General features: G+C 42.1%; 1 long non-coding RNA gene across 1 annotated transcript in view; it reads right to left on the bottom strand.

Annotated features, from left to right (window-relative positions):
* The window catches only part of LOC123951457, an 86851-nt gene extending 76583 nt beyond the window's left edge, over window positions 1-10268 (bottom strand). Inside the window, exons 1-2 of the long non-coding RNA XR_006820470.1 lie at window positions 10097-10268; window positions 773-826 (exon numbers count right to left, since the gene is read on the bottom strand). This is a non-coding gene — a long non-coding RNA (uncharacterized LOC123951457). The remainder of the gene's footprint in view (window positions 1-772; window positions 827-10096) is intronic.
* Between the last annotated feature and the right edge of the window lie 2488 nt (window positions 10269-12756).

Below are 12756 nucleotides of genomic sequence, written 5' to 3'. Positions count from 1 at the left end.
GTAAATATCACAGGCTGTACAAATCTCGTTGTCACTTCAAGGAGACTCCTCATACTCAAGTAACCAAAAAGCTAAATTGAATTATTATGGAATTCTGGAATAAATCTCCTAATCCTCTCAGAAATCTCTGTCAGTCTGTTTCCATCTTAGCATACTGGTCCACGATCCACCCAAGCAGAAACTCTTGCCCAGGCAAACCATTGGACGTTTTTAGTTAGAGTGTAATTTATGTGCCATGTCGTAATAACTATCTCGAAAATATTATGAAAAGTCAATATAATGAAAAGCTTTCCCTTGTCTCATTCTTGAAATTCTTCTCCAGCTTAACCCAATTGCATGAATCACTTAGAGGCCTTTAAACAAAATGAAATCCTAATGATGTCTCTGCCATGAATAATTAATTGTTCATGTACAATCTTCTCAACAAAATCCATTCTCATTAGATTAGAGGTTTCCTCAAGATGCGTGAGTTCATTATGGACATTTTTACCTCCTTCTTCTATCTTTCTTTCTTTGTCCATCTTATCTGTGTCTGTGATCTGAGATTCCATCACCCTGGCAGCCTTCCAAAGAAGAAGAGTTGGAAGGCATTTAAAGAACTTTGAGAAGTGGTCAAATGTCTACTGTTTTAGAACATAGTGGCTTAACTGAGACAGTAAACAACAGATAGTGAAGAACTAATCTCACTATGGTAAGGAAGGGTAGTTTGCTCTTTCGGTGGGAAACAAGGGGGGTAGGATAGGTATGCTTAGCCATCTTCTTAGGAACTCACTTTTTCATCCATGAGTCTTCTGTCTTCATGAGAAAATCTTGATGGTCAAAAAGCCTTGGGGAAAAAGAAAGGTAATAAAGTCTTGTAATTTCTTTTCAGATGATAGAATGCAAGGTCATAGACACAATGGGAGAAACTTTAGTGGTCATCTCCCACTTACTTGACAAAGAGCTGAATGTAGCCATCTGTTAACAGTTCTAGCCACTGGACCATAATGAAACTAGTCCCTATCTCCTTCACAACCCTTCCCTTCCATACTTCCCTCTTCCAGGCTTACACACAAGTGGGTTCAATTCTTCCAGCTGTATTGCTGAACTGAATCAGATTTATTAAATCTGTGTTTGAATTTTTCTAACTACTCTAGAAGAAGAAAAGGATCCCATCTCCAACTTCAAACACATACTATTTCTATTTTCCTTCTAAACATAAGATATACACATTGGATGATGCCTAAATTATCATTGTTGTTCACAGCAATGCTCTAAAGAACACCTAGGCATAAAGTGGACTTGGCAGATACTAGGCACAGAGCTTTTTTTTTTTTTTCACAGTTTTTTAATACAACTACATTCATCCAATAGACAACATTTTGTATTCTGTCCTTTTTTGTCTAGCATATCATATGCATTTTTAAGTTTACACATAGGCTTTACAACCACCATTTAGAAAAGCTGAGTGACATTCCTTCAGGAGGACACATTCTCTACTTTAACAAACCATGCTCTTTTTCCATTTTTCATGATTACTAATAATACTGCAATGAGAGACATCTTTCTGCATAAAACTTTTTCAATATTTAGTATTATTTCTATAGCTTCAATTCTTAGACGTGTAACTACTGAATTAAAGGATAATATTTAGCTTGTTGAGATATGTTGTGAAAAACTTTCCCAAAACACTCCTCCATATACTCTTACATATTCTATTCAAATTAACAGGATCAATTAATTTGCAATTCAAAGTGGTCAACAATGTACAGAAGAAGGTGACTTTAAATGTTTATTGTGAAAGGTATTTTACATGCAGAAAAATATGTAACATACATGGAGTTTAAAGAATAACAACAAAATTAGCACTCATGTATCCATCACCCAGTTTAAGAAAGACATTATGAATACCTTAGAAGCCCCCTTCGTATATTGTTACACCTACAGATCTCATCATCTCAATAGATTAAAATTCATATACAGACACATACATTTATATTCCATTTATATCCTAAGGAACTCTCCTTGACATAATTTTGGGGCATTTCTGTCTTACAATTTTGCCATCTTGAACCTTTTTTTCTGCCTCTAGTCAAGTATGACAAAGAAGAGAGATGGCATGGGGGTGTCTGGGTGGCTCAGTGGGCTAAGGCTCTGCCTTCAGCTGAGGTCATGATCTCAGGGTCCTGGGATAGAGCCCCACGTCAGGCTCTCTGCTCAGCAGGGAGCCACTTTTAACTGCCTTTCTCAAGAAGTGACACATCTCTTTCTTTGTGAGAACTGCCTCATGGCCTCAGCTTCACGGTAAAGAAGGTTGGCAGATGTGGCCTCTGTTTATACCCAAATGATGCTGCCCATCACACACAACCTCCGCAATAGCTCTCTTCCCCAAGTGATAACCCCTTCTTGACTTTCCTGTTAATCACTCCCTTGCTTTTCTTTATACTTAAAAACAAATTGCCTAGGAAGCACAAACCTAATTGTGTGAAAGAAGCACCCAAAATCATATTCATTCTAGACAGTCTATTGTTGACTGACTTCTCGGATGCATTCCTTCAGTCATCATTTTTTTTAAATTACTGCCTTCTACATGCAAAATCTAGAGGGAAAGATGCAATTCATTTTCATGATATCACATACTACTTGGCTCCATCAGTCCATCAGCAAACTTCCCTCATGAGAAAATTCTAACTGTAATCAAGAAAGTAAATATCTCCCAAGAGCTCCTAGGAGAAATGGCTAATTCGAGGGCTGGGGCAGGACATTTACAACATGAGCCTAGAGTACCTTGTTACGCCAGGAAGAAAGGGAAAAAAGAAAAATCCCAGTTTGAAAGAAAAATCCCTGTGATGGGAATATGTCAAATGGACATAGGAGCCAACTAAAAGCACTCATGATGGCCAAAGCTGGAACAATTTGAGCAGCAAAATAAAGTAGCATTGGATTAAAATGCAAAGTATAAAATATGTTAAGATCCATGAACCCAACGGACATAAATAAATGACTGGAAATAAATGGGAGAGAAGAGACAAATCTTGCATGTAGAAGAATTCTAATTTAGGTAGTATACTCCATCTGCAAAGTGGTAGAACAGAGGTCCCTAAGACTTAAGTGTGAGCTATACATGGTGACTTCCTTACAAAGAGCAGAGTATGGAAAGGGAATAATTTTACAGTGAAGAAATCTGACAAACACTACCTCAACCAGGTGATCACAGTCAACGTCAAGAGTGATAAGTCATGTTGATGGAATGTACTCCTGATATGATGTGAAGAGAAGGGCAATTTACTTCTATGATCATCCCCCAAAACACTTATGACTCTATCTAGTGAGAAAAACATCAGACAAATCCCAAAGGAGGGCCATCCTATAAAATACCTAACCATTTCCTCTCCACCTGTTAAAGTCATCAAAAACAAGTGAAGTCTGAGAAACTGTCAGAGCCTACTTTAAGTAGACAAGACAACTAAATGTAATGTGATATCCTAGAGAGGATTCTGGAATAGAAAAGGGACATTAGGTAAATATTAAGGAAATCTGACTAAAGTATGGATTTTAGTGAATAACTACATATCAATATTGGACTGTTAATTGCAATAACTGTACCCTACTAGAGTCAGCTGTTAATAATGGGGGAAACTGGGTACAGGGGACATGGGAACTCTCTGCACTATCTTTGCAATTTTTTCTGTAAATCTAAAACTGTTCCAAAATTAAACATTCATCTTTTTCAAGTTAAAGAAGCTAAAGGAAAAGATCAAAGAAGTATCAAGCAATTGCAGCCACTTTTATCTATATGCTTGAGTTTTAGACAGTAATAATTAAATCCTTGTAATAAGAGCTGAAGGCCGAAGAAAAATGTCTTCCAAGGGAACCATGGGTATATGGCATGAGGCAGAGGGTGTTATCTCACTACCAAAAACTGTGGTCTTATTGGTGAGTTTTCTGTGAATATGTCCAAAATAGAGGTTGTCAAAAATTTAAATGACCCTCACGTGAAAAATAAAGGTCTGATTCAACCACCAGCAGTCAGCTCTGCACACAAGAAGATAGTGAGAGCAATGCTTAGCTCCTTCCAGAACCACTTGCCTCTCTGGCGCCCCCCTCCAGTACCCCTGAGGCACCTGCACAAGCCGTTATTATTCTCTGCATTTTTCTGTATGCTTGAAACATTCCATAATAATATTAAGGTCATATTTTTCTAGAATTTTTGCCTATTGAACCTTCAATTTTGAAATAATTCCAGGAACAATTTGCAAAAGTAGTACACCCTTCCCCCAGTGTTCCTAAATGTTAACATTTTACATAGCCATAGTACAATGATCAAAACCAAGATGCTAACTTGGAAGGAATACTATTAATTAATCTACAAACTATCTTCAAATGTCACCAACTGCCCCACTAATGCCCCTTTTCTGGTCCAGGATCACACATTGCATTTAGCTGCCACATCTCCAATCTGGGGCTGTTCCTCTGTCTTTGTCTTTCATATCCTTAGCCCTTTTGAGGAGAGTAAAACAGTTAAAACCACGGAGTCTATGGCAATCTCCCCAAAACAGTTTCATTGAAGGCAGTTCTTCAGATCGTTGCCAGCACATCAGGGAGGAGCTGTGATATGGGTTCTTACCTGAAAGGTTGCAGTCACCTCAAGCGAATCCCCAGGAGTAAGAGAAGGATAAGGAAGTGGCTGAGGAGGGGCAGGACTGTCCTGCACCCAGTTTTAACGCTAAGGTCTCCTGAGCTTCTACCACAGTGTCAAGCTCCTAGAAGCCCAGAAAGCTCACCTCATGTGCAGGAACTTCAGAGGTAGGGGGGCCCCACTGTGGGTAAGTGTGTGCCCAAGTCCCGTCAGCAGGGCTTGTGGAGGAGTTCAGCCCAACACTGACAGAAGACCAGGCGGTTAGTACCACGCGTCTTGGAGCTGACTGGGGGCCACGGTCTCCAGCCTTCCCCACATTTAGCAGAAAAGACCAGACTATCATGTCCAAGAGAGGTGCTCCTCTCTTGCATGCTTTCTCATGCCATGTGACATAGCACCCTGCCCTACAGTGCCCCTGAGCTCTAAATAACCTTCCTCTAGGACTCCCAGCAATAGAGACACGCAGTGGTACATCACCATCTAGTGCTGAAATAAGGAAGTGCAACAATGCTCTTCCCTGCCTCCCCAGTTGCTGTTATCGGAGGCAGAAGACTAGTTATTCCACAGAGATTGACAACCTTAAAGAAACAACATGCCAAGATCTAATCAGTTGACTAATTTCATAGTATGACAAGTCAGTGTGGTTTATTGGACAGAGAGACTTTGCAGTCAGAATGACCAGGAGAGGATCCCTTCTCTGTTCATGTTCAATGCAGCTTGTTCAGCCTTTGAATGTCACTGACACTTATTTTCCTCACATTTAAAATGAGGGTAATATAATTACATTTAAGGCTGTTGTAACATACCTTAATGAGGCCTGGGTTCATAGTAGGCCCCCAATAAATATGCATTTCCCTCTCATGCTCCTCTCTATGCCCTTGTGTGCAATTTCATTGAGATTGAAGTCATTGAAAAGAGACAGTTCATGAGAGGTATGATAACATTTATCCAAAAAGCCAGACACGCTGTAAAATCCAGAAGCCAGGCCACATAGTGCTTAGAGCAGAGACTGTGACAGGGGACTGCCTTGTTTTGAATACCAGCCCTGTCAGTTGCTGGCTTTTCCATCTATGAAACAGAAACAGTAATAAACATACCTACCTCCTAGGGTTGTTGTGAAATTTAAATAAAAGAATACTTGCAAGGCACCTAGAAGAGTCAACATTTGATGAGTGTGATCTAATTAATAGTATTTCTTAATGTTGCTGACCCAAAAATGCAGGGCTGGGAGTGCTAGCATTTATTTGATTTATAAAAAGAAAATGTTACACCTTTTTTGTCCTTTTGAATGCTACTACTCTATCCCTTGTTTTCCCCTAAAACACACACACACACACACACACACCCCTGCACTCTATCTCCAAACAGTTACTTTGAGTCTGGTGCTTCTTGACTGTTAGCTTCCTGGGCCAGACGAAGATGCAGCGGGGCCTGGGCAGCCTATCTGGGCTTCATAAACAGCTCAAACCCCCAGAGAGTTGAACCTTCCTTGTAAAGTGAATCTTCTCTCCCTATGAAATACCCCTCTTAAAAAAAAAAAAAAAGAAATACCCCTCTTACTCCAGTAATGCTTCTTACCTTAAAGTCTGCTTTGGATACTAAATACACCAGCTTCCTGTTGATTCATAATTGCATGGGAAGGCATTTTCAAACACTCTTTTACTTTCAACCTTCCCATATCCTTATACTTCACACTTGTTGTTTTTAAGTCTCGTAGAATTGGGTTTTGTTCTTTATCCAGGTTGGCAATATTGACTTTAAATTGTTAACATTTAGTCCATTTACGCATGATGTAAATATTGACGCATTCACATTTAAATCTACTTTACTGTTTGCTCCGCTTGTCCCCATCTGTGCTTTGCGCCTCTTTTCTCTTTTCTTGCCTTTTTTCCAATTTTTAAAATGTCATATTCTCCTTCCATTATCTGTTTGGTTTACATTTTAGTTCTTCTTTTAGTAAATACCATAGAAATCAAAATACGCACCTTGCTTTATTATTTCCTAATATAAATTAGTGTCTTCAACATTTCCATTTCCAAGACAATTTAAGAACCTCAGGATATTCAATACCATTTACTTCCCATCAGACGTATGGGCTACTTTTGTAGTTCATTATATATATAAGACCCCACAGATCATGAAATTACAATTTTATGGCATTATCTTTTTAGATTTATACACACATTCACCTTTCCACTGCTTTTTTTATTCCTTTCTGCTCCTCGGAGTGATCTGTGGCTATTCTCCTTATGCTGAAACACCCATCAGTGTTTTCTTTTGGTACTTCCAGATGGTAACAAAGTCTACCTTCATTTGCCTGAAAATGTCTTTTGAAGGATATTTTTGTTGCAAATAGTCTCCCACGTTGGCTGCTGTTTTCTTTCAGCTCTTGGAAAATACCACCTATTAGGCTTACTTACTGTTGCTTCTTTGAAAGTTTTTCTCTGGCTACTTTTAAATTTGTCCTTTTGTCAGCACTTTTACTAGGAAGTAATTGGTGTAATTTTCTTTGTATGCTCTGCTCACCACGGTGTAGCTACCATCTGTCCCCATGACACTATTACAATACCATTGACTATATTCCCTATGCTGTACCTTTTATCCTTATGATTTATTCATTCTATAGCTGTAAGACTGTATCTCCCACTCCCCTTCACTCATTTTGCCCATGCCTCTACCCACCTCCACTTTGGTAACCATCAATCTATTCTCTGTATTAAAAGTTCCAATTCTGCTTTTTGATTGCTTGTTCATGTTTTTTAATATTCCAAATATAAATGAAATCATATATCTTTCTCAATCTGATTTATTTCACTTAGCATAATAGCTTCTAAGAGCATTCATGTCACAAATGGCAAGATCTCATCCTTTTAATGGCTGCATAATAGTCCTCTGTGTGTGTGGGTGTGTGTGTGTGTGTGTGTGTGTGTGTGTGTGTGTTCATCCTTTTGTCGATCAGTAGACACTTAGGTTGCTTCTGTATCTTTGCTATTATAAATAATGTTGCAATAAACATAGGGGTAAAAAGATAAACACATCTTTTCAAATTAGTGTTTCTATTCTCTTTGGATAAATACTCAATAGTGTTTGAGTAATTTTTTGTTTTTAATTTTTTGAGGAGGCTCCATGCAGTCTCCCACAGTGTCTGCACCAGTGTGCATTCTCACCAGCAGTATATCGGGGTTCCTTTCTCCCCACATCCTCACCAACACTGTCTTCTGCTTTTTATTTTAGCCACTCTGGCAGGTATAAGGTGATAGCTCCATGGGATTTTGATTTGCATTTCCCCGATGACTTATGTTGAACATTTATTCACGTGTCTGTTGGCCATCTGGATGTCTTCTTTGAAAATACGTCTATTCAAGTCCCCCGTCCATTTTTTAATTGGATTTTTTTTTTAGTGTTGCATTATATGAGTTCTTTATATATTTAGGATATTAATGCCTTATAAGATATATCATTTGCAAATATCTTCTCCCATTCAGTAGATTGTCTTCCATTTTACGGACGGTTTCCTTACATAAGTTAGGGAAACTTTCAGCTATTATTCCTTCAAATAAGTTTTCTGCCCTTTTCTTTCTTCTCTTTCTGGGACCGCTATAATGTGAATGTTTGTTCACTTGATGTTGTCTAAGAGATCCCTTAACCCATCCTCATGTTTTTTATTCTTTTTTTGTTGTTTAGCTTGGGTGCTTTTCATTACCCTGTCTTCCAAATTGCTAATCCATTCTTTTACATCTGCCAATTGTTGTTGATTCCCTCTGGCATATTTTTTATTTCTGGCGTATTTTGTAGTCTTCAATTCTGATTCTTTTTTATGTTTTCTATCTCTTTACTGAAAGTCTCACTGAGTCCTTCTACTCCTCTCTGCAGCCCAGTGAGTATCTTTACAATCATTACTTTAAATTCTTTAGCAGGCATATTGTTTATCTCCATTTCATTTAGTTCTTTTTCTGAGGTTGTGTCTTATTCTTTCTTTTGCAGCATATTCTTATGTCTCCCCATTTTGCTTGGCTTTCTTTGCTTATTTCTGTGGATTACACAGAAGAGCTACTCCTCCTAAACCTGAAAGAATGGTCTTGTGTGTGGTCATCTCCTGAGTAGACTGTGTGTCCCATGTGAATGTGCTGACTGGCTGGAGCTATGGGTGGCATGGGCTAGGGGTCCCACGGCTCTCCATGCAGCAGGTGCCCTGATAGGGCAACTAAGGCTAAAGTGAGTGCTCAGGGTATTCTGAGGCTCTACACACAGAAAGCACCTTAGCACAATAGCTGAAGCTGAAGTGGGTGTCATCTGGGGTGCCCTGGCAGGCTGGCTGAGCCAAGGCACAGGTCAGGAAGTCCTGGGCCTTTGTACACAGAGGGTACAGGGAAAACTGCTAAAGCTGAAGTGGGTGCAAGCCAGGGGCTATGAGGCACTCTCTGCAGAGGTACCCTGCTGGGGCAGCTAGGGCTGAAGCAGTGTGTAGGCTGGGAGGTCCCTGGACTTCTGCACGGGGGGTGTCCTGGCAGGACAGCTGAATCTAAAGTGGGTACAAGCCAGGGGAATCCAGAGCTCTTTGCACAGAGGGCACTTCGGCAAGATAGCTCTAGCTGAAATGAATGTAAACTGGGGTATTCTAAGGACTCGTCACACAAAGGGTGCACTGGAGGGGTGACTGGAGCCAAGGCAGGGTCCAGGCCAGAGGGTCCTGAGTGCTTCGCTCAGGGGAAGCCCTCACGGGACAGCTAAAGCTAGGGTGGGCAGCGGTCCCCGGGCTCTGTGCAAAATGCGCCCTAGCAAGACAGGTGAAACTGAAGTGGTTGCAAGGGGGTTGTTCCGGGGCTCTCCACACTGAAGGCAGCCTCGTGGGACAGCTGAGGCTGAACCGGGTGCAAGCCACGGTGTCCCAGGATGCTCAGCTCAGGGCCTGATGACTGGACCCAAGGCCAGTGCAGGTGAGAGGAGATACCCCCACAGGGGGTGTCCTGGAAAGGGCGCTGGGGGGCTTCTGGGCAGGGCAGCTAGATGTGAAGGAGAGGTCAGCAGGAATGTTCTTGAGAGCTCTGGGCAGGGGTTGCTCTAGGAAGCCGTCTGAAGCCGAGGTGGTGTGGGGCTGGAGCGTTCCAACATCAGCCAAGGCTACGGCTGTAGTGAGCACTAATCACGGGTATTCCCGGCTGCAGCGCCCCGAGGCCACCCTAGAGGGCGGCTGGGGACCCAGGGCTCGCGAGGCGGCAGGCGGGTTAGGGCGTTCAGCCTGTGCTTTCAGAGTGGAGGGGGAACATGGACCGGCGGACAGCCACTCCCACCCCAGAGCCGTCCAGCAGCTCCGGGCCTAATGGCCGAGTCCTAGAACTGACTTTTCTGTGCCAGTCGCTCTCTTAAACTCCGGCTTTTCCCCCGTGTCCGAGGACAGAGGGGTCTGCTCCCAGTCCGTCCGCACTCGCGCTCCCCGTGGCCGTTCGTGGCGCCGGCGGCTTGGGGTTCTCGCCTTACCTTGTCTCGGTCTCTCTTGCTGTTCTCCTGCCTTCCGTCTGTTGTTGTGCCAGAGCTGTTCAGTGGGCCCTCAGTTCTGCTCGATAAATCCGTGAAATTCTGGCGCCTCGGCTGGAGCGTTCGGCGAGTTCCGGCTCTTCCGACGCCGCCATTTTGGGCCGGAACCTTTCATTCCCTGAAGCTTTTAATCCCAGCTCTCCTTAAGGTGTCAGATAATGCTAGATAACCTGAATTTTCTGAGGGTCTGTGTCTGTCCAGTTTCTCATGTTAGTCAAATCCTATGTTTCTGTGTTCTTAGTTACCTTTTATTAATGAACACAGTTCAAAAAAAAAAACTGTAGAGAAATTTGAGAAACTACATGTTATCTTCCGCCGGGGCTTATTTTTGCTTCTGGCTGTTACTAGGTTTGGTGCAAGTTGCCTCATTGTGTGAGGCGTGGAGGTGGTTTGAGACTGGGCTTTGGTTCCTGTGAGAACAGGCCCATTTCCAGTTTGTGTACTGGAGGGGGAGGTAGCCCTTTTTGGGTGCCAGTAGAAATCCTGAGGTGCTCGAAATCACTTCCACTCAGTGCATCCGGGACTCTAGTTTTTGTTACCGATGAGTCTCCCAAAAATCTTTGTGCCGCTTCCCAGCCACTACACTTGACTGAACAAGGCTTTCAGGTAGGAAAAAGTGGCACCAAATGTAGGTCACACCTGTCTGGAACACCGGCCTTTGCTTTCTTGGTAGCTCTCTGGTGTCTTATTAGACACATATGTTCTGACTTTTCTAGTTTTCTCAGCAGAAGGGTCGGTGCAAAACAAGCTCATCACGGATTGCTGGAAGCTCAACTCTCCACATGCCTTACCTGAAGAATTAAAGAGTTCAAGTTCTGAAGTAAAATAAACAAGTTCAAATCTTGACTGTGTCACTTACCAGCTATGGGACCTTAGGTGAGCTATTTAACTTCTTTGTGTCTTAGTGTCCTCATCTGGAAAAACAGAAGTAACAATAGCCCTACCTTGAGTTTTTTTTTTTTGTTTGGTTGGTTGGGTTTTTTTTTAAGATTTTATTTTTTTATTTATTTGACACAGAGAGATCACAAGCCAGTAGAGAGGCAGGCAGAGAGAGGGGGAAGCAGACTCCCTGCTGAACAGAGAGCCCGATGCAGTGCTTGATTCCAGGACCCTGGGATCATGACCTGAGCCAAAGGCAGAGCCTTTAAACCACTGAGCTACGCAGGCGCCCCTACCTTGAGTTGTTTTAAGGAATTTTTTTTTTTTTTTTAAGATGCAGGTAGAGCACAGAGCCAGGGATATAACAAATATTCAAATGTTATTCAAATATTAGTGATAACTGTTTTCAAAGTACTATAATAATTTACATAAGTTAACACAAAACACCAGCCTCTCTCCTATGCACCCTCTGTGAGGGGTGGTAACTTGAAACATCCAACACAGATTTGTTTCCAACTTTCCTATGGCTTAGGAAGTAGGATGCATGAAATTAGTCCTTCTAGACTATAGCCTCCAGGGTGTATCCAAGTGTAATGAGAGAAAGTAACCATCAAGGTTTGCTCTGGAAAAGGGAGACAGATCTTTTGCTGTCCTCCCCATATTAGGGCTGAGCCCTCGTTGTGCTGGGAAAAGCTTTCTGCTTGCTGTGACTCCTGGACACAGAGAAGCTCCAGGTGCTAAGTAACAAGAACCCTAACTAATTATTCTGGGTTCTCTTTGTACAAAAAAGCCTGTACTTCAAAGCTTCCATCGTATTTTAATAAGAGGCTTACGCTGCTTCACACATTTCAAGAAGCATCATTTAAATGCCTTAAATGTTTTTATTTTTATTTTTTTTAAAGATTTTATTTATTTATTTGACAGAGAAAGATCACAAGCAGACAGAGAGGCAGGCAGAGAGAGAGAGAGAGAGGGAAGCAGGCTCCCTGCTGAGCAGAGAGCCCGATGCGGGACTCCATCCCAGGACCCCGAGATCATGACCTGAGCCGAAGGCAGCGGCTTAACCCACTGAGCCACCCAGGTGCCCCTCTTAAATGTTTTTAAATGCTACTGTATTGTACACTTAAAAATCTTAATAGTCTAGATCTCATGTTCAATGTTCTTCTGTGTAAAAAATTTCAAAAAAAATGTTTAGGGGCGCCTGGGTGGCTCAGTGGGTTGGGCCGCTGCCTTCGGCTTAGGTCATGATCTCAGGGTCCTGGGATCGAGTCCCACATCGGGCTCTCTGCTCAGCGGAGAGCCTGCTTCCCTTCCTCTCTCTCTGCCTGCCTCTATTGTGATTTCTCTCTGTCAAATAAATAAATAAAATCTTAAAAAAAAATGTTTAAAGTACTTTTAATTCTTGAAGTATTGAAACATCCAAACTATATTTATGTAAGATAGAAAATACCAGAAGCATGTTTTGTACTCACCATGTGGCCAATTTATTTCACTTTCCCAGGTTACAGTTACAGCATTATGATACCACATGGAGAGGTGAGTTCAGCCACACTGGGACTCCCAGGAAAAACTCTGTCATTAAGAACGCTACATTCCTGGGGCTCCTGGGTGGCTCAGTGGGTTAAAGCCTCTGTCTTCGGCTCAGGTCGTGATCACAGGGTTCTGGGATTGAGCCCCACATCGGGCTCTCTGCCTGGCGGGGGGCCTGCTTCCTCCTCTCTCTC

Source organism: Meles meles, chromosome 10, assembly GCF_922984935.1.
Source record: "Meles meles chromosome 10, mMelMel3.1 paternal haplotype, whole genome shotgun sequence".
NCBI classification, from domain to species: domain Eukaryota; kingdom Metazoa; phylum Chordata; class Mammalia; order Carnivora; family Mustelidae; genus Meles; species Meles meles.
This window is presented reverse-complemented; position numbering and strand designations above follow the sequence as displayed.